This window comes from Arachis ipaensis, chromosome B7 (genome assembly GCF_059453495.1).
Source record: "Arachis ipaensis isolate K30076 ecotype BB chromosome B7, ASM5945349v1, whole genome shotgun sequence".
Classification (NCBI taxonomy): domain Eukaryota; kingdom Viridiplantae; phylum Streptophyta; class Magnoliopsida; order Fabales; family Fabaceae; genus Arachis; species Arachis ipaensis.
The window spans coordinates 95,714,161-95,736,332 of NC_142442.1; the positions used below are offsets into that span (position 1 = coordinate 95,714,161).

Genomic DNA, 22,172 nt, shown 5'->3' on the forward strand with positions numbered 1-22,172 from the left:
AGATCGGAGAAGGTTGGGATCCCCTGGTGTGGAATTTATAACCCACAAACTAACCGGCAAGTGCACCGGGTCATACCAAGCAATACCTCAGGTGAGTGAGGGTCGATCCCATGAGGATTGATGGATTAAGCAACAATGGTTGATTAATTTACTTAGTTAGGCAAACAGGAAATAGTGTTTGAGAGTTCAAAGACATTAAACAATATAAAGAATATTAAGGAAAGGCAAGTAAATAAGTTGAGAATAAAATATGGAGAAACAATTAAGGCTTCAGAGTTATCTATTTTCTGGATTGACTTTTCTTATTAATTTATTTTAATCATGTAAGATTTAATTCATGGCAAACTATATGTGACTAGACCCTAATTTCTTAGACCTTCCTAGTCTCCTCTAAAATTCATCAATAGCCAATTCCTTGGTCAATTAATTCCAATTAGGGGGTTAAGTTAAATTCTAGTTTATATGCCACATAAACTCTAATTATCCAAATATAGAATGATTATATGTCACGTATCCCATCAAATTCAGATAAACTAGAAATTTATGAGAATGTATTTTGGTAGTTTGGAATGGAATAATTGAAGAATGGAATGATTGACGGTTTAGAATTCAGAATAAATTTCCATAGCAAGTATAGTTTCTAAACCAAGCAATCATCCTTTCTTACAAACATTTTGGTTCTCACAAGTAACAAACCCCTTTAAAATTGATAACCGAAGTATTTAAACCTCGGGTCGTCTTCTCAAGGAACTACAGGGAGGTGTTCTTATTATTGATTATGAGTTTTGTAAATTGGGGGTTTTGAAAGTAAGGAACAAGTAATTTAATTGATAAGTAAAATAAATAAATAACTGTAAAATAAACTCTTGGCAAGCTATGAAAATTCGGAAGTCCTATCCTAGTTACTCCTATGAGAATGGAAGTTAATCTCACTTAGTTAACCTTTACAAAAGCAAGGGAAAGTAAAGTAAACTAATTATTTAGATTCTCAAGTCCTAGCCAACTCCTAAGGAAAGACTAGAGTTAGTGAAATTCCAGTCAATTAGTCAACATAACAACCAATCACGATAAGTTAATAACTCAAGAGCTTCTAGTTAATCAATTAAAGCCAAGAATATAAAAAAACTAAATAAGAATCATAAATCTGAATTACCTCAATTGCATTAGTAAGAGAAAATCAATCTAAACATAAAGAGTTCATAAGCCAATTTGGCAACATAAGTAATTAAATGAGAGCATTAAAGTATCTGAAAGTAAAAGAGAAATACAAAATAAAAGAAATATTGAACCTGATGAAGAGTTGAAATTCTGAATTATTTAAGAGGAATCCTAATCCTAAAACCTTAGAGAGAGGAGAGAACCTCTCTCTCCAAAAACTACATCTAATCCTAAAATTATTAATTATGAAAGCGTGTTCATGAATGGATGCATTCCCCCACTTTATAGCCTCTAATCTGTGTTTTTTGGGTTGAAAACTGGGTCAAAAACAGCCCAGAAATTGCCCCCAGTGATTTCTGTTACGTTCAGGTCACGGCAAAGTGACGCGGAGGCGTCATCCACGCGTTTGCGTGGATTGCATTTTTGCCAGGTCATACGTCCGCATGATCCACGCGTTTGCGTCACCTGGCTTTAGGGAAGCTATGGCAAATTATATATCGTTGTGAAGCCCCAGACGTTAGATTTCCAACACAACTGAAACCATCTTATTTGGACCTCTGTAGCTCAAGTTATGACCGTTTGAGTGCGAAGAGGTCAGGCTGGACAGCTTAGCAATTTCTTCAATTTCTTGTATTCCTTCCACTTTTGCATGCTTCCTTTCCATCCTCTGAGCCATTCCTGCCCTGTAATCTCTGAAAACAGTTAACACACATATCAAGGCATCTAATGGTAATAAGAGAGGATTAATAATAAGCAATTTAAAGGCCAAAGAAGCATGTTTTCAATCATAGCACAAAATCCGGAAGGAAAATCGTAAAACATGCGAATTGTATGAATAAGTGGGTAAAGAGTTGATAAAAACCACTTAAATTAGCACAAGATAAATCATAAAATAGTGGTTTATCAATAATGTTGTGCTGGAATCCTCCTGTTGGAATCCCCTTTTATATCTAATCCTAACTAATTTAAAATCTATCTTTTAAAACTAAAATAATATCTTTTCCTATTCTATAATAAAAATAAAGTTTAAATCAGAATTAATTACAGCAATCAGCATGTCTTCATTTGATGGATGGGGACCACTTGCTTTGTAGGGTCCACGCCTAACTTGGAGTGGGCATAACCATTCTTGTGTGAATCTCCCTTGAGTCTCTACTATCCCCTTGCTCTAGTCTGTGTTTCTGGGCCAAAAACTGGGTCGAAACTCGGCCTAAAATTGCCCCAGTGTTTTCTGCGTTTTATGCATGTCACGCATGTCACGTGTACGCGTCAGTCACGTGTACTCGTCGATGGTCTTTTTCGCGTGTCACGCGTACACGTCAGGTACACGCACGCGTCGCTGAGCAACTTCGCTTTTCACGCGTAAGCGTCAGGTACGCACACGCGTCGCCATGGATAGCTCCAAATCACGCGTACGAGTCAGGTATGCACACGCATTGCTTCTCGCTGGTCAGCTCCTTGATTTCTTCTCTTTCTCTACAGAAACTATATCAAATCCATCCGAATGCTACCTAAAATAAACAAAATTGCACAAGACTCAACGTAGCATCCATAGTGGCTAAAAGATAATTAATTCTTGATTAAACTCAACAAATTAAATGCAAATTCACTAGGAAAAGATAGGAAAGATGCTCACGCATCATCCCCTATGAACTTCTTCGTTTCCAAGTGAGGAGCCTGACCCCAATGCTCCTCCAACACGCCCACGAAGGCCTACTCTACCTCATCCAGACTTTCTAGGGTATACTTAGCCACTATAGGATTCTCTTTCCACCAAAGGGGAAAGGCAGGCACGTCATTCACATCTAAGAAAAAAGGATGGACATTCCCTACAACTCGGATCTTAAAATAAAAATTCTTAAAGTCATGAAAGCAGTCATCGAAAATAGCGAATACCTTCCTACCCTGGGTGGCCCTAAAAGAGATCCAAGAAGCCTTTTTCTTGGTCGCACCAGACTTAGTCAAAACAAACCGAAATAAGAAAAGTTGGATAGAAGGTCAGACACCTAGCTCACGACATAGAAGCTAAAGGATCTTCATAAAGGCCCAGGAGTTAGGATGTAGCTGCGTAGGGGCAAGGTTACAGGTCCAGAGGATATCAGTCTCAAAGGCAGTAAAGGAAAGGGTAATACCTAAGTTGGTGAAAAAACAGTTATAAACGTAAAAAAAGAAGCACTCGGAATGACTCAAAGACGGGAAGCACACCATCTCCTCATGGTCGGGGGCGACCAGCTCATAATTTTTTTCATCTTCCTTTTTCTCACACACATTGTAGAACCTCCTAAACTTTTCACAGAACTCCCGATCTACTACTGTCACACAACACAGAACTACAGAATCTACCAAATCAGCCATACCAGGGGGACTTTTGTAGACATCTCAATAAGATTCTTACGAGACATATACACTATACCTAAAAACAGTGAAAACAAAGGAGCATCACCATAAGTAGCTCGGACAGAAATGAAAAATAAATTGGCAAGGGTAAAACCACAAAACAAACAAGCATATCAGCCTATAAACCATAGCCACTCACCAGCAATAGTAAAAATAAAAACTATACCAGAACCTCACTAAAAAGTTCTAAACAAAACCCGACGAACAAAATACCAACAGAAGCAAGTATCACAACACAGAACTCCAAATAATTACCAATGAAGAATGCAAAAAGAGGAAAGAAGGAACAAAAAATGGAATCCCCGAAAAGAAGGAGAAGAAAATAGGAGGACAATGAATGAGAAGCGAGCCACGGACGATCCTCACCGAAAGATGGAATCCCCGAAAATCCAAGAAAGGAACAACCTTGGAACACTGGTACAAACGAAGGAGGGGCAAAAGAAAGCTTCTTTGTCTAAAGCAAAGAACAGACAAAAGCAGAAAGTAAAAAATTGAAGAATCCCTAAGATTTTAAAAATAGTGAAGGGAGGGAAAATCGAAACGGCAAAAGGAATAAAAGCCCAGTTAATGAGCTTTAAAAGTACTCGTGTATATCCAAGTAGCTGTTGTGCTCAGGACTGGTGCAGCATTTAAAGCAAACGCTTCGCATTTCAAACAGGAATTAAAGACGCCAAATTACCCAAGAAGAATAAAAACACCAAAGGCACAACCAACTAGAAGATGCTTAAGCATGACCTCTCAAAGAAATATCGAAGCTCATAACAAGCACGACCTCTTGAAAAGGTCGAAGCTGAAGCAGGGGGCACTGTTCATAGCCTTCCCGAGCACGAGGTCTGGGCCTGGGAAACCAAAGCTCTGACATTTTAAGACGGCCTGATCTACAGCCCAACTTCTCCCAAAGAAAGTCAGAAACCTACAGCAAAGGCCCAGAGAGGCCCAACTCATTGGAAGTCCACCGCCCTCTAGAAGGCGGCGGCCAAAGGATAAGATTTGACCAACGGGTAAAAGATAAGATAAGATAAAAAAGCCTTATCTCCCTAAAGAAGGTCACCTGACTCCGCTATAAATACACTGGAGTACCCAGGTATAACTCATACTCCAATTTCTACGAAAAACCTGTTAAAAGCGGATGCTAACTTAAGCATCGGAGTCTCTTGCAGGTACCACCACCCCTCTCCCCAAGGAATCAAGGACCGGTGGCACCTCGGCTCCAACAAGTCGGACACGGCCGACTCAACAAAATCGGGACACCTCGTCCGAGATCGACCTCAACGCTTCAGGTAAACCTCGGAACACTGCCCAAAACTGGTGTTGAACGTCCACATCTAGAGTTCAATGCCCAAAAGGGAGCAAGCCCAGCGTTGAACGCCCAAAGTTGGCGTTCAACACCACCAAAGAAGCAAGGAAGCAGCGCATTTCACCCCATAATGGGCGTTCAATGCCCATTCTCCAAGTTGAACGTCAGGCTTGGCCGAAGCACTCAACCAAAGTCAGCCCAAAGTGGATTTTAGCACTCCTTCGTTTATGCAATCTTATCTTTGTACTTTTTAATTAAAACTTAACATTTCTTAGGGTTAATATTTACTATTTAAACAGGAGATCACTTAGGATTAAGTATCAATTTACTAATTGACAAACAGATCTTCTCTGTTTTCTTTGTAAATTATGAGCAACTAAACCTCCTAGGTTAAGGTTAGGAGCTCTGCTTGTCCTATGGATTAATATTATTACTTTTCTGTTTTAATATATGTTTGATTCCATTCTATGATGTATTGTCGTTCTTCATCTAATTAAATCTAGGGTGGAATGAGAGTGTGACCCCTTATTCTACATGAGTTCTTGCGAAGTCCTGACCCGGATAGTATTGAACTATAGCTTGAGAATACATCACCAAGACCAATAAGTTATCTGGGCTAATTGGGATATATGACATATAATCTCATTAATTGTGAGTAATTGAGGTTTCTGTGGCACTAAGGCTAGAATATTGAGCTTCATTCTCCGACCTGAAAGATCTGACCTTGTCTGTGGCACTTTAAGTAGGATCAAGGGAGAGTGAATTGTGTGACCTTCATCCTCGTTCATATTAAATGACCATTAACAACGGCGTTTGATATGGATTAGAGGAGCTTAATTGACCATGACCAATGGCGTTAATCACTTACAACTTTACCATAGAATGAATCATTAATTGTTAAAGTAGTCAGTAAGATGTATTAATCCGAAAAGATAAAGCATCTCCAAAGCCTTAACTGATTTCTCATTATTGTTTCTACACCAATTTTTTATTGCTTTCTCTACTATTTTGATTTATGCACCTACAAAAACAACCACTATCTTTTTATTCGCCTGACTAAGATCTGCAGGATAACCATTGCTTCCTAAATCCAACAATCATCATGGGATCTACCCTCACTCACCTGAGATATTACTTGGATGAACTGGTGCACTTGTCGGTGAAGTTGTGCGAGTTCAATTTCGCGCACCAAGTTTTTGGCGCCGTTGCCGGGGATTGTTTGAGATTGACAACTACCGGTTGTCCTGTTTCTTAAATCAGGTACTTTTTATTAGTTTTCTTTTAATTGTTTTCTTGTTAAATTTTGAACTCTTTTCTTTTCTTTTCTAAAAATTTTTTTCAAAAAAAATAATTCATCTTTGTCATCTTTTTCTTTTTTTTTTTAATTCTATTTCAAAGTCTTTAAGTTTGGTGTTTCTTAGAAGTCTTGGTCAATTATTTTTCTTTTTATTGATTTTTGAAAATTGTTCTTCTTTGCTTTCTGGAATCTTTGATTTCTATCTTGCTTTACCTTTTATTTCCTTCATTATGTTCGAATATTTTGGTGTTTTTCTCTTGTTTGATTTCAAAACTTTTGAGTTTGGTGTATTTTAGTGTTTCTCTCTCTATCTTTTCGAAATTTGTGTTATTTGGTTTCAAAAATTTTAAGTTTGGTGTCCCATTGGTAATCTTTCCATTTAATTTAATTTTCTTGTTTATCTTTTTTTATCCTTAAATCTTTATCTTATCTTTTTCTTTGATTTTCAAAACTTTGTTATCTTATCCTCATTTTAAATTCAAATTTTAAAAAGTTTAGTATTTTGTTAGTTTTTCTTTCTTCCAAATTTGAATTTTAAAATCTTTAAATTTTTAAAACTTATCTTATCTTGTTTCTTTCTCTTGATTTTTTTTCTTCCAACTTTCGAATTTTATAATCTCTCTTTGACTTTCTTCCTTTTAATTTTCAAAATTCAAAATCAAATTTTCTATTTTTAATTTCAATTCTTGTTAGTTAATTGTTTGTTTTATTTCAAAAGTTTGGTGTCTCTTTGACTCTTCTTTCTATTTCTTCTTTTTCGAAAATCTTTTACTTCTTTCATCTGCTTTATTTTCGAAAATCGTTAGCATTAAGGACACCTTTATTTTTGAATTCTCTTTACTTTATCTCATCTGATTTCTTTGTTAGATCTTTTAACAGGGAGTCCTCTATACTTTGACATAGAAACTCCTTTCTTTTTCTCTTCTTCGTCTCTTTCTTCTTGTTTATGAGCAGGAATAGGGATAAGAAACCCCTCTTTGAGAATGAAGCTGCAACAAGCTCAGGCTAACAGAACCCGAGGAAATCTTACAGAAGCTCTTGAGCATGAAGCTGAAGATACAACTATGACAACTAATCCAGAAACTGAAGGAGACACAAGAAAGGTCCTTGGATCTTACACCGCACCCACATCTAACTTCAATGGGCGCAACATCTCTAAACCTGCCATTGGTACAAACAACTTTGAGCTAAAGCCTCAACTTGTCATTCTGGTGGAACAGAATTGTCAGTTTCATGGACTCCCGTAGGAGGACCCCAACAAGTTCATATATAATTTCCTATATATCTGTAATACTGTCAAGACTAATGGAGTGAACCCAGAGGTCTACAAGCTCATGCTCTTCCCCTTTGCTGTAAAAGACAAAGCAAGGCTATGGCTGGATTCTGAGCCTAAGGAGAGTCTGGACACATGGGAGAAGGTGGTCAATGGATTCTTGACAAGCTCTTTCCACCTCAGAAGCTGAGTAAACATAGGGTGGAAGTCCAGACTTTCAGATAGAAAGAGGGTGAATCCCTCTATAAAGCTTGGGAGAGGTACAAGTAGCTAATTAGAAGATGTCCTCCAGACCTGATCTCAGAGTGGACCATGTTAGTAATCTTCTATGATGGCCTCTCTGAGATGTTCAAGACGTCATTGGACCACTTTACTGGTGGCTCACTCTACATGAAGAAGATGCCTGGGGAGGCACAGGAGCTTATACAAATAGTTGCCCAACAACCAATATATGTATACTTCTGAGAGGAACCCTATGAACACTTGGGCTGTTCAGAAGAGAGGAGTCATGGAGGTGGACACTCTAGATGCCATTTTGGCTCAAAATAAGCTCATGTCCCAGCACATCAAAATGATCTCTCAGCACTTGAGTGGCCGCAAAGTTCAGCTGCTTATTCTCTAGAGGTAGCGTATGAAGTGGATGCTGATAACACTGCATGGACCACCATGGAGGAGGTAAACTACATGAGAAACTCCTTCAGAAACTCCAATAACAATCTCTTTGAATACTTTCAATCAGGAATGGAGGAACCACCCCAAATGCGAGTGGAGAGATTAGCAGAGGCCTCAACGAGGCTTCAACAAAAATCAGGGTGGAATGAACTAGAACAGGTTCAACAACAGACCATTCCAACCCTCTCAGCAGCAGATGGAGACCCCCACACAAAGCCTCTCTGACTTGGCTACCATAGTCTCTAACCTCTCTAAGACCACTCATAGTTTCATGGCAAAAACTAGGTCCTCTATTCAGAATCCAGAGATACAGGTAGGTCAGCTGAGCAAGAGGATACCCGAGACTCCCTCCAATACTCTTCCAAGCAATACTAAAGTAAACCCAAGGAAAGAGTGCAAGACCCTTAATATAGACGCTGCAGCAGAACCCAAGGAGGAGCCTGCTATTGAGGAACTGAAGGAGATTAATGCTCAGGAGGAGACTAGGAGTGTCACCATACATGTCCCCTTAAAGATGGAGGAGCCTAACTTACAACATGCTCCAAACATGAAACAAAAGCCTGAGGATGAGGAACTTGCTCAGGTTCTAGTAGTTCTCAGGAAGCTTCAAGTCAATATCTCTTTTGGAAAGGTGTTGGAGAAGCAACCCCCTCTATAGCCTGTCTGAAAAATGCCATCTCTGAAAAGAAGGCATTTAGAGGAGATCAAATTGTGGTACTGACCAAGGAATGCAGCGCTTTGGTCCAAAAGAAGCTGCATCCGAAGATGCCAGATCCCAGAAGCTTCTTGATTCCATGTAATATAGGGACCATCACCTTTGAGAAAGCATTGTGTGACCTTAGCTCTAGCATTAATCTTATGCCTCTCTCTGTGATGAAGAAGCTGGGGATTCAGGAGGTGCAGCCCACCAAAATCTCACTGGAGATGGTAGATAAGTCCCTGAAACGGGCATATGGCATGGTAAAAAATGTCCTTGCAAAGGTTGAAGACCTTTACCTCCCAGCGGACTTCGTGATACTTGACACTGGGGAGGACAGAGACAACTCCATCATTATTGGAAGGCCTTTCCTAGCTATTGTGAAGGCCTTAATTGATGTGGAAAAAGGAGAGCTAATTCTGAGGCTATGGGAGGATCACTTCTTGTTTAAGATCCCCAATCCTCAGTCTCCCTCTGACAAAGGGGGTACCACTGTGCAACACTTAGTGTTTCATCCCTCTCTTTCAGTGCAGAGCCTTACAGAGCCCCTAAACATCAAACCAAAGCTTGGTGTTGGGCATTCATCACCAGTTATTGAGGAAAGAGGCACCAAGAAGAAGCTAGCCAAGGGTTGAAGGAACAAGAAGATTCCAACTGAAGACTTCTCACCTAGCATGCGAGATGTCTTCACTAAAAGTCCAGTCATTCTACATACTATGTACAAGATCCTGTCTCTGAAACATGTTGAACTAATCTATGAGAGCATAGGAAGAAAGTTCACCATAAGGGGTGAAGATCTTAGCCCCTATGAATCTTCGTAACGGAGCTGTCTGTCAAGCTAATGACGGTAAAGAAGGGCTTGTTGGGAGGTAACCAACCATATGTATAGTATTTTCATTTCCCTTCTTTTCAACTATTTTAGTTTGATTCCATATTATTTTATTTTCTATTAATTTCCATAGTTTTCCCTTACTTTTTAACGTTTATGATCATGTGTAGCACCTGGAACAGGGACAGGAATACATAGGAGTGAAAACAGAACACCTTAGAGATACCCATTATTGGCATTGAACGCCAGAACTAGCGCTCAGCGCCAGAAGGGGAGGAAGCAAGGGTGTTCAATGCCCATTAAGGAAGCTCTGGATCATTTTCTTGGCCCCCTTTGAGCATTTAACACCCATTCTTGGTGTTGGACTACTACCAACTTCATTAAAAAAAATAAAAATAAAAATAAAAAATGATCCATTCCTGGCGTTCAACGCCTAACCATGGTGTTGAACGCCCAAGAGGGGGGCAGGGCTACTCGAGTTTTTTTAACTTCATAAGCCTGTGGGTCCCACAAAATCTCCACCTACCCCACCTTTCATTCATTCCTTCCCTTCTCTCTCCTTCTTTTTCACCCTTGAAACCTACACCCTACTTTTCCTCTTCCTAATACACACTCATCAATACACATTCATAAATCCCACCAACCCATGCATTTCAAATTCAAACTTCCCCCCTCCCCCATCTTTCCCTCTCATTTGGCCAAATCACAACCCCTCCCCCCCACCTACTATAAATACCCCCTCATTCCATTCTTCAAACACACACCTTCCATGCTCTTCCCTCTTTCACCATTGCCTTTATACATTTCATTCTTTCCTTCTTCATCCCCACAAGGCCGAAGCCTCTTTCCCTCTCCCCCTTTTATCTTTTTCTTCCTTCTTCTACTATTTTCTTTTTCCTTTGTTACTATTTGCTTGAGGACGAGAAACTTCTTAAGTTTGGTGTTGGAAAAGCTCTGCCTTTTGCTTTCTATTCCTAATGTCCATGGCACCAAAAACTGGAGAATCCTCAAGGCAGAGAAAAGGAAAGGCCCCCGCCTCTACCTCCGAACCTTGGGAAACATGGAGATTCCCCACCAAAGCAAATCAAAATGACTTCTATGACATGGTAAGGCATAAGAAGGTGATTCCTGAGGTCCCTGATAAACCCCAATTTGGTGGTTTATCTTGTGCTTATTTTGGAAGATTTTATCACCTTTTCTCACATTTATTCAACGAAATAGCATGGTTTTGTAATTCTCCCTTAAATTGTGCTTAAGTGTAAAAACATACTTTTTAGGCCCTTAAATTGGTGATTTTAATTCACTTTAGTTCCATTCGATGCCTTGATGTGTTTGTTGAGTGATTTCAGGTTCATAAGGCAAGTATTGGATAGAAGAAGTGAAGAGAAAAGCATACAAGGTAAAGAATGCATGAGAAAATAAGGATTTGGAGTATATTAACCCATGCGCACTCGTAGTAGACGCGCACGCGTGGAAGTGTAGTTGCATGGTGATGCGTACGCGCACATGACGCGTACGCGTGGATGGGAAAATTGCCAAGCGACGCGCACGCGTGACACAACGCGTACACGTCAATGTTCGCACGTAACTCACTTAAAGGCAAAATGCTGGGGGCGATTTCGGAGCTGCCCAGGCCCAAATCCAACTGGTTTCTGAGGGTATTTGATGCAGAATTGAAGATTGAGCAAAGGGGGAGTACTTAGTTTTAGAATAGCATCATGTAGTTTAGTTTCTAGAGAGAGAAGCCCCCTATTCTCTCTAGAAATCGGGTTCTTAGGCTTATTTCCATCTTAGATCTAGGTTTTGATTATTGTTCTCATCTTGTTCTCTTTACAATTTCATGCTTCTATGTCTCTTTTATGTTGATGAATACTCTTGATAGATTTGGATCTCTTTTAATGCAAATTAATGTTTGATGTTCTTTTACTGATGATTTGAGTTGTGGATTTACTTTCCTTGCAATTGGTAATTGTTAGATTTTATTCTTCATTGCAATTTATTATGGTTTCTTTTTATGCCTTCCAAGTGTTTGACAAAATGCTTTGGTTGAGCTTTAGAGTAGATTTTGAGCATTCTTTGCTTGGAAAGCGTAAGTGGGTAATCTTGAGTCATGAATACCCAATTTAGATTGGTGATCTAGAGTTGTTAGTGAATATCAATTCCAATGACTCTAATCTCTTGCTAATTCAATTAGTGAGTTGATTAGGATTTTCGACTTGAGATTAACTAGTCTTGTTTGACTTTCTCTAATGGAAGATAACTTACACCTTCTTCCAACATTGGAGATGACGAAATAGGATAAATTTTTGTTAATTATTGTTATTAGTGACTAGGATGGAAAGCCTATGATCTCAATCCTTGCCTTGAATGTCTCTCTTTATTGATAGCTTTCTTTAATTGCTCTCTTTACTTTTCTTGCCATTTATATTCCTTGCCCTTTTATAAATCAAACCCCTTGCACCTTTATACCCAATAATCATTCACTTCATTGTAATTTCTTGTGAGACGACCCGGAGTTTAAATACTTCGGTTAATTTTTAGTGGGGTTTGTACATGTGACAAAACCAATATTTTTGCATGTGAGGATTCTTTGTTAGTTTAGAACTACACTTGCAACGAGAATTCAGTTGAAAAAATCTATATCAACAAAAGTACTCACGTTAAAATGGTGCCGTTGCTGGGGAATTGCAATGGTGCTTTATTATTGGCTATTGTATATATTATGAATAGCTTGATTTGTGGTTTGTTTGTTAGTTTTTGCTAGTTTTAAGATTTGGTTTTCTTTGTTTCTTGTTAGATTTTGTTTTTAATTTCTCTTATCACCATGAATTCTCACCCCTTTGGCTATTAGTTTGGTTCAAACTATGTTGTAGGAAATGGAAGCTTTAATGAGGATTTGCATCAAGGATTTGGAAATCAAAGGATGGAAGATCCCCAAGCTTATGAACAACTTTATTGGCAACAACCTCCTTCCGGATCAAGTTTGACAAGGGTGCTTGGGAACATGACCACTCTCCTCGCGGAGATGCGCAAGGAACAAAAGGCATTTTATTCCATCCGAGCCGTTCAAGCGCCACCCCAACATGACTACTCTTTAGATTATTATGGGTATAATCCTAATCCTAATGCATACCAACCTAATGTATGTGATGACCCTTATTGTGATTGTCAACCACAACCATCACATACATATGAACCCCCTCCTCAATATAGCCCTCCACCATACTCACAAGCCTCATACCACCATTCACCCCATATAATCCTAACTCGTACACACCATACCAACCACTATATGAACCATATCTAGAGCCACCACCATTCCAACACTAATACTCCCATGAACCACAAGGTCCATACACACCACCTCAAGAATCTCAACAATATGAACCACCTTCCAACTACAATTCACTTCCCTCAAACAATGAACCCTCTCCTCCACCACCGCCTCCTGATGAAGCCCCTAAGCTAGAACTAAGGGATCTTGAATCTCATATCATAAGGAAACACGAGGAGGATGAAAAGAAGTTTAAAGAGTTAAAAGCCAAGATGGCTATCATGGTAGAAGCCATTTACAACATAGTCTCATCTTGTCTAAGCTTGCGCGATCAAGGCACTCCCATTGTTGAATATGGAAAAGCAATCAAGGAGCTTAGTGAGGGAGTAAATTTGGAGCTCCAAGGGGAAGAAGAAGAGTTAAGGCAAGAAGTATAACAAGAGGAGGAGGTAGAGATTATTGAACAAGAGGAAGTAGTAGTTGGGTATTTAGGATATATTGAGTACATAGAGGAATCACAAATTGAAGAGCCTTCTTCCAAGAAGCTTAATATTGATGTTGAGGAGGGTGTACAACCTCCAAGGCATATCATGGTGGAAAACTTTGAAGAGGCTGATCAAGAGATGGATTCAATCATTGATGAATTCTTATGTACAATTGAATCCTCCCCCATTGGGCTTGACATGGAGATTAAAGAAGAAGATACTTCACCTCCCATACCCTTGGTAAGCAATGAAGAAGAGATTGAATTGGAAGGAAGCTATTAAGAGGAAGAGGTTGAGCAAGAAGCAAGCTCCATCATTGAAGATGATGCCACATCAACCAATGAGTCTTTTGGAATTGATGAATCTCCCTCATTGTGCTCTGAAATTGATGACAAGGAGGATTGTGCACAACCTCTGACACATGGTTTGAGCAATGAGGGGTGTATAGAAGAAGTTGGTGAGCAAGAAATTGAAATTAAAGAAGCTTACAAAGAAGTGGAAGTTGCAAAGGAAGACCACAAGGGAATGGATTTCGCATTGGCTAAGTGTGGGGAGGTCGTCCTCCCTAAGCCACCATCATCCAACACAACATTCAAGTGGGTAAAATTCCTATCCCTATGCTTTACTTTCTCACTTGAATATGGTTTGCTTGAAAATGATGGTCAACTTAGAGCCCTTTGTGGGGTTAAGAGTAGGAGAGAGTTGTGTAGTGGTTGGAGACATCACTCTACTTTCATGATGGTTGCATGCTCGAAGTTGAATAGCAATGGTTGGAGTAGAACCAAATTGCATGGGTCTAGGAGAATGTTTGGATGCTTAATTGAGAATTCACAAGTCTTGTCACCAAAATTTAACTATGGTCGTCAACGAGAAGATGGGTGCAAGAACAAGGTTTGGAACCCCGGAATCCATTCCAATAATCAAAACTCTTGGGGCCTTGTCATTTACTTAAGCTTACTTGAAGGCTTTATGCGCCTAATTTGGGATCCTGGTGGACATTGGAGATGCAAACATTGGTCGAAATTCTGAGATGAATTCAAGCATAATCCACCATAGCAAGGATTCCACCAAATGTCTAACTTAAGGACTTAAAATAAAAGTGCTAGGTGGGAGACACTCCACCATGGTAAACTCTTTCCATTTTCTTGTATATATAATCAATGAATGAGTTGAGTTGCCATTGTAGGATGTTTTTCTCATTTTCTATACTCCTATACATTTTGCTTTGATTGATAGATTTTTTGCTAGATTTATGTTTTTTTTTTGAATAGTTGTTGTTAGATTATATTTTACTTGAAGTGTAAGTTTTGTTTGTTTTGTATTTGAAAATTTTTCAAAAACCAAAAAGATTTGTTGTTAAATTGTAATTTTGATTATTTTAGAATTGTTGTAGATTAGAAGAGTGCCCTGTCTTTGTTTTCACATGTCAAAAAAAAGGGGTTAGGGACGCGTGCGCACGCTGTACGCGCACTCGTCGATATTTTGAATGCAACCCCAATACATGGGACCCGAGAGTTATGCGCACACTGTGCGTGGAATGCGCTCCTTGCGCAATCTGTGACCCACGCGGACGCGTACATCACGCGTACGCGTCGGTGCGCTCCACCTTCATTCATGCTCAAGCGTACAATACGTGTACGCGTCGAAGCGCACCCTTTCTACCCACGCATGCGCGCATATCGCACTTACGCGTCTATCATGTTCCTCATCCATCCACGCGCACGCGTCATGGACGCGCACGTGTGGATTCAAAAACCATAACCCCAAGGGACACGAGCCCTAGTGCAGTGGTGTCCATTATCCCTTCCCCCTCTCTAACGTCTCCTCTCCCTCTCCCTCTAACCTCCAAAGCTCTTTCAACCACCACCACCCCTCAGTCCGGCAACCTCCATTTGCCGCCGTCGACTGCCGCCCCATCACCTCTCTTCCCATCTTCTCTCATTCTTCCTTTCTTTCTCATTCACTCAATTCACTACCCTCTCTCACCATTCTCCTCTCTCAGCTTTCCGTTCAGCCACCGCCATTGTCACCGGTAAACCTTCAACCACCACCAACCTTCTTCTCCTTCCTCATCCAATCCCTGTCCCAGTGTCTCACCTTTTCCTCTGCCCTGTTCTTCTATTCGGCGCCCCTGTCTCGCGACCATCTGCACCGCGAGCACGACCGAACCGCCGCCACTACTGGGCAGCGCTGATTCCATCACCTTCCCCCTACCATTTCCAATTCTGTTTACTTTCCTGCCAGGTTTCTTTCCCCCTTCCTTCTGCTCTGTTCTGTAGTTTGTTTTATTAGTTCTGTTTATTAATTTTTGTTAGAATAGTTGTTTAATTTCTGTTTGTTAGGTTAGATAGAAATGCATGCTATTAGGTAGTTAGGATGTGGTTAGAGGATTCTAGGACTGATAAGTGCTCCGTTCTTGTTTACTTTCTATATGTTATATGCTTTGCTAAATAATGGTTGCTGTGATGATTTATGTTTTACATGCTGTTACCTACTGCTGCCTTGCTGAGATTCATTGTCTGATTGTGTTTGATGCTGCCTGAATATATGTAATCCATTCTTATATCATTCTTGTTGCATTCTTGGATTCATATGTGATTTTTGCTGCCAATTGCTACCCGAGAACATCCAATTTACTGCCGGAATGCGGCCCAAATTTCTAGAAAATTGTATTGTTCCTAACTTGCAACCTAAGGATTGAACTTGACACTTTTTCAAATTGAGTTTTACATGACTTCAACAAGTTCACTTAATAGGTTGCTTGGGTTGGCATTTCTGTGCTTATTTGTGTTTTTCGTGATATGCATTGACATAGTTAGTTCAAGGAATTGTTTGACGGATCACTGAGTCACCCAATCCCTTGCCTGACTTATCTATGTGAACCTTCATGTGCTTTCAATGCCAAGATTAAGTCAAATGCCTTTTGACTCAGACTAAATTTACCATTTGACTTTAACTTGCAAATTCTTGAATATGGTTCATTCACTTGCAGTGTTTGGTGTATTCACTAGTGTAACCTTTTTTACTTCAAAATGGTTTTCAACTTGCTTTTGGCTACACCTAGTGCATACTTTACTCTTTCAACACCAATTATTGCAAACTTCGTGACCATGACATTGATTGATGATTTGCTTCCCATTTATATGCTTTTATGCAAAATTTCATATTCATCATCAATGACCGCATCTCCTTCATGAATGTGAGTGTGCTTATCTTCCATACTTTGTGCATTCCTTTTAATTAAGCCAACAACCGTCATACCACTAACCTTTGAACCGGTTTTCTAACCTCTAACTTGATTAACCACCTAACTTTTCTTTTTGTTTTCAAATTAACCCATTAACCAATCTTTTGGGTATGACTTTGTTTAGGCTTAATAAACAAAGCATTGTGCAAATATGGCTTGAATTCTTGGTTTGTGACCTTGTTTGATTTCTGAATTTTGTTTCTTGTATTCCAAGAATCCTTAGCTGTTAACTCACTTCATGATTGCTTATCGATCCTCTTACCTTCCGAATATGCCATTATTTGCTTTGTTTTCCTCTACGTGCCTTAATTATTTATATCTTGTATATCTCTTTTTCAGGATGGCCAACAGAGGAAAAGCTAAGGTCACCTCAAAGAAAAGGAAGAAATCTCTAGCCTTCACTCCGTCGCCTTACTATGACTATGCAAAGAATCCTCTGAATGACGAGGACAGGGCTAACCAACAGCTTCCGCTTACAGATGCTCACGGGTTCCCCAACCTCTATTACGAGCTCCAGTTCCCTACATATCGGAAATAGAACTTGAACATAGAAAAGAAACTAGCCCTCCCCGTTGACTTGAGGGGATGGGCATGGGTTTTATTAAGAGGGAGCTTGGTAGGATAAACTCATCCAGGGTGAACGAATTCTACTGTAACTTCTTCAGACACACCATGGATTTAGTCCACCTGCGAGGCGGTCAAGTGTTGGTTACAGAGGCTTCCATAGAAGATATACTTCACTGTCTACCTAAGACCCGCGATACAGATGCTATTGAGTAGGCAGATGTGGTAATACACTGCATGACCTTTGATTATGATGCTCTGAGGGATGTGATTGCCACCCCGGATGCCCCTTGGGTAATGGATGCTAACAACAGGAAGCCCAAGGGGATGGTTGATGAGCGGATAATTTATACGCTTTTTGACATTGTTTTTAGTATGTTTTTAGTAGGATCTAGTCACTTTTAGGGATGTTTTCATTAGTTTTTATGTTAAATTCACATTTCTGGACTTTACTATGAGTTTGTGTGTTTTTCTGTGATTTCAGGTATTTTCTGGCTGAAATTGAGGGACTTCAGCAGAAATCAGATTCAGGGGTTGAAAAAGGACTGCTGATGCTGTTGGATTCTGACCTCCCTGCACTCAAAGTGGATTTTCTGGAGCTACAGAACTCGAACTGGCGCGCTTCGAATTGCGTTGGAAAGTAGACATCCAGGGCTTTCCAGCAATATATAATAGTCCATACTTTGGCCAAGAATTGATGACGTAAACTGGCGTTCAACGCCAGCATTCTACCCAAATCTGGCATCTAGCGCCAGAAAAGGATCCAAAACCAGAGTTGAACGCCCAAACTGGCACAAAAACTGGCGTTCAACTCCACAAATGGCCTCTGCACGTGCAACACTTAAGCTCAGCCCAAACACATACCAAGTGGGCCCCGGAAGTGGATTTATACATCAAATACTTACTCATGTAAACCCTAGTAGCTAGTTTATTATAAATAGGACCTCTTACTATTGTATTAGGCATCTTTGGTCTCAGTTTTATTCCATTGTTCATCTTAGGAGACTATTGATCTCGTTTAGGGGGCTGGCCATCTCGGCCATGCCTGGACCTTCACTTATGTATTTTCAACGGTAGAGTTTCTACACTCCATAGATTAAGGTTTGAGCTCTGCTGTTCCTCAAAGATTAATGCAAAGTACTACTGTTTTCTATTCAATTCATCTTATTTCGCTTCTAAGATATCCATTCGCACCCAAGAACGTGATGAAGGTGATGATTATGTGTGACGCCCATCATCCTTCCCCCTTATGAACGCGTGCCTGACAAACACTTCTGTTCTACATGAATTAAGCTAGAATGAGTATCTCTTAGATCTCCTAACCAGAATCTTCGTGGCGTAAGCTAGAATGATGGTGGCATTCAAGAGAATCCGGAAAGTCTAAACCTTGTCTTTGGTATTCCGAGTAGGATTCAATGATTGAATGACTGTGACGAGCTTCAAACTCGCGAGTGCTGGGCGTTAGTGACAGACGCAAAAGGAGGGTGAATCCTATTCCAGCATGATCGAGAACCGACAGATGAATGGCCGTGCTGTGACAGAGCATGTGAGCATATCTTTCACTGAGAGGAGGGGATGTAGCCACTGACAACGGTGATGCCCTTGCAAAAAGCCAGCCATGGAAAGGAGTAAGACTGATTGGATGAAGATAGCAGGAAAGCAGAGGTTCAGAGGAACGAAAAGCATCTCCATTCGCTTATGTGAAATTCCTACCAATGATTTACATAAGTATCTCTATCCCTATTTTATTATTTAATATTCGAAAACACCATTATCACTTTATATCTGCCTGACTGAGATTTACAAGGTGACCATAGCTTGCTTCATACCAACAATCTCCGTGGGATTCGACCCTTACTCACGTAAGGTATTACTTGGACGACCCAGTGCACTTGCTGGTTAGTTGTATCGAAGTTGTGACAATCATGAATTAAGATCAGAGCACCAAGCTTTGGAGCCATTACCAGGATTTGTTCGAGCCTGGAGATCACAATTTCGTGCACCAAGTTTTTGGCGCCGTTGCCGGGGATTGTTTGAGTTTGGACAACTGACGGTTCATCTTGTTGCTCAGATTAGGTAATTTTCTTTTTGTTTTGTTTTCAAAAAAAATTTTCAAACATATTTCAAAATATTCTCATCTGTTTTCGAAAAAAAAAATGTTTTCATAAATTTATTCAAAATTTTTAAGAATGAATTCTAGTGTTTTATGAAGCATGTGAAGCCTGGCTGGCTGTAAAGCCATGTCTAGATTCATTTGGACTGAGGCTTGCAATTTGTTATCAAAGAGCAACTTAGTTGTTGCTCATCCACCTGCTGCTGATCCATGATCACCTGCTGAAGCTTGGCTGGCCATTGGCCATGTCTAGTATTTTGGACCGGAGCTTTCTTTGAAAGCTTGGCTGGCTAGTGAGCCATGTCTAATTCCTGGACTGAAGCTTTAGACTAACATGGCAAGATTCCTGGAATTCATATTAAAAATTTTTGGAATCCTTATTTTTTCTTTTAATATGCGAAAAATATAAAATAAAAATCCAAAAAAATTAGAAAATCATAAAAATCAAAAATATTTTGTATTTCTTATTTGAGTCTTGAGTCATATCATAAGTTTGGTGTCACTTGCATAAGCATCTTGCATTTTTTTTCGAAAATATCATGCATCCATAGTGTTCTTCATGATCTTCAAGTTGTTCTTGGTAAGTCTTCTTGTTTGATCTTGATGATTTTTTGTTTTGTGTCTTTTCATGTTTATCATATGCATTCTTGAATTCTTAGTGCGTAAGCATTAAAGAATTCTAAGTTTGGTGTCTTGCATGATTTCTTTGCATTAAAAATTTTTCAAAATTGTGTCTATGATGTTCATCTTGACATTCATAGTGTTCTTGGTGTTCATCTTGACATTCATAGCATTCTTGCATGCATTCATTGTTTTGATCTAAAAATTTCATGCATTGCATAATTTTCATGTTTTTCATAAAAATTTCAAAAATCAAAAAAAATATCTTTCCCTTTTTCTCTCATCAAATTCGAAAATTTGGATTGACTTTTTCAAAAATTTTTAAAATCAAGTTGTTTCTTATGAGTCAAATCAAATTTTCAATTTGAAAATCTTATCTTTTTCAAAATCTTTTTCAAAAATCAAATCTTTTTCAAAATTCTTAGTTATTTTCGAAAATTCAAAAAATATTTTTCAAAAATCTTTTTCTTAATTTTTTCACAAATTTTCGAAAATAACATAAACAATTAATGTTTTGATTCAAAAATTTGAAGTTTGTTACTTGCTTGTTAAGAAAGATTCAAACTTTAAGTTCTAGAATCATATCTTGTGATTTCTCATGAATCAAGTCATTAATTGTGATTTTAAAAATCAAATCTTTTTCAAAACTAATTTCAATCATATCTTTTCAAAAATATCTTCTTATCTTATCTTTTTCAAAAATATCTTTTCAAAATATCTTTTCTAACTTCCTAACTTCTTATCTTTTCAAAATTTGTTTCAACTAACTAACTAACTTTTTGTTTGTTTCTTAACTTTTTCAAAACTACCTAACTAACTCTCTCTCTCTAATTTTCAAAAATATCTCCCCCCTTTTTTCAAAAATTTCTTTTTAATTAACTAATTATTTTTATTTTTATTTTTGATTTCAAAAAAAAAATTTCGAAAAAAAAATATTTACTAACATTTTTCAAAAACCATTTTTCAAAAATCACTAACTCTTTTTCAAAATAATTTTCGAAAATTATCCCTCCCCCATCCTATTCTATTTATTCATTCATATCCTAACATCTCATCTCACATCTCTTCCATCCGTACAGTTGTGTTTCTTCCTTTACATCACATTCTTTGTCTCCCCCTCTTTTCTTCCACTCACAAAGGGATCCCTATACTGTGGTATAAAGGATCTCTATTATTATTATTATTTTTCTGTGCCTTCTTCTTTGTCATATGAGCAGGAGCAATGATAAGAACATTCTTGTGGAAGCAGATCCAGAACCTGAAAGGACTCTGAAGAGAAAATTAAGAGAAGCTAAAATACAACAATCCAGAGATAACCTTTCAAGAAATTTTCGAACAGGCAGAGGAGATGGCAGCCGAAAATAATAATAATGTAAGGAAGATGTTTGGTGACTATACTGCACCTAATTCCAATTTACATGGAAGAAGCATCTCCATTCCTGCCATTGGAGCAAACAACTTTGAGCTGAAACCTCAATTAGTTTCTCTGATGCAGCAGAACTGCAAGTTTCATGGACTTCCATCTGAAGATCCTTTTCAGTTCTTGACTGAATTCTTGCAGATATGTGATACTGTTAAGACTAATGGAGTAGATCCTGAAGTCTATAGGCTCATGCTTTTCCCTTTTGCTGTAAGAGACAGAGCTAGATTATGGTTGGATTCTCAACCCAAAGACAGCCTGAACTCTTGGGATAAGCTGGTCACGGCTTTCTTAGCCAAGTACTTTCCTCCTCAAAAGCTGAGCAAGCTTAGAGCTGATGTTCAAACCTTCAGACAGAAAGAAGGTGAATCCCTCTATGAAGCTTGGGAAAGATACAAACAGTTGACCAAAAAGTGTCCTTCTGACATGCTTTCAGAATGGACCATCCTGGATATATTCTATGATGGTTTATCTGAGCTATCAAAGATGTCATTGGATACCTCTGCAGGTGGATCCATTCACCTAAAGAAAACGCCTGCAGAAGCTCAAGAACTCATTGACATGGTTGCTAATAACCAGTTCATGTACACTTCTGAAAGGAATCCTGTGAGCAATGGGACGCCTATGAAGAAGGGAGTTCTTGAAGTTGATACTCTGAATGCCATATTGGCTCAGAACAAAATATTGACCCAACAGGTCAATATGATCTCTCAGAGTCTGCATGGAATGCAAGCTGCATCCAACAGTACTCAAGAGGCTTCTCCTGAAGAAGAAGCTTATGATCCTGAGCACCCTGCAATAGCAGAGGTAAATTACTTAGGTGAACCT

The 22,172-nt window shown here is 39.0% G+C and overlaps 1 non-coding gene across 1 annotated transcript; it reads right to left on the bottom strand.

The window, feature by feature from the left end:
- Window positions 1–21,668: 21,668 nt before the first annotated feature.
- LOC148553427 (small nucleolar RNA R71) lies at window positions 21,669–21,776 on the bottom strand. Its single transcript, XR_015893212.1, has one exon. It is a non-coding gene; the product is annotated as a small nucleolar RNA R71 (small nucleolar RNA).
- Window positions 21,777–22,172: the final 396 nt, after the last annotated feature.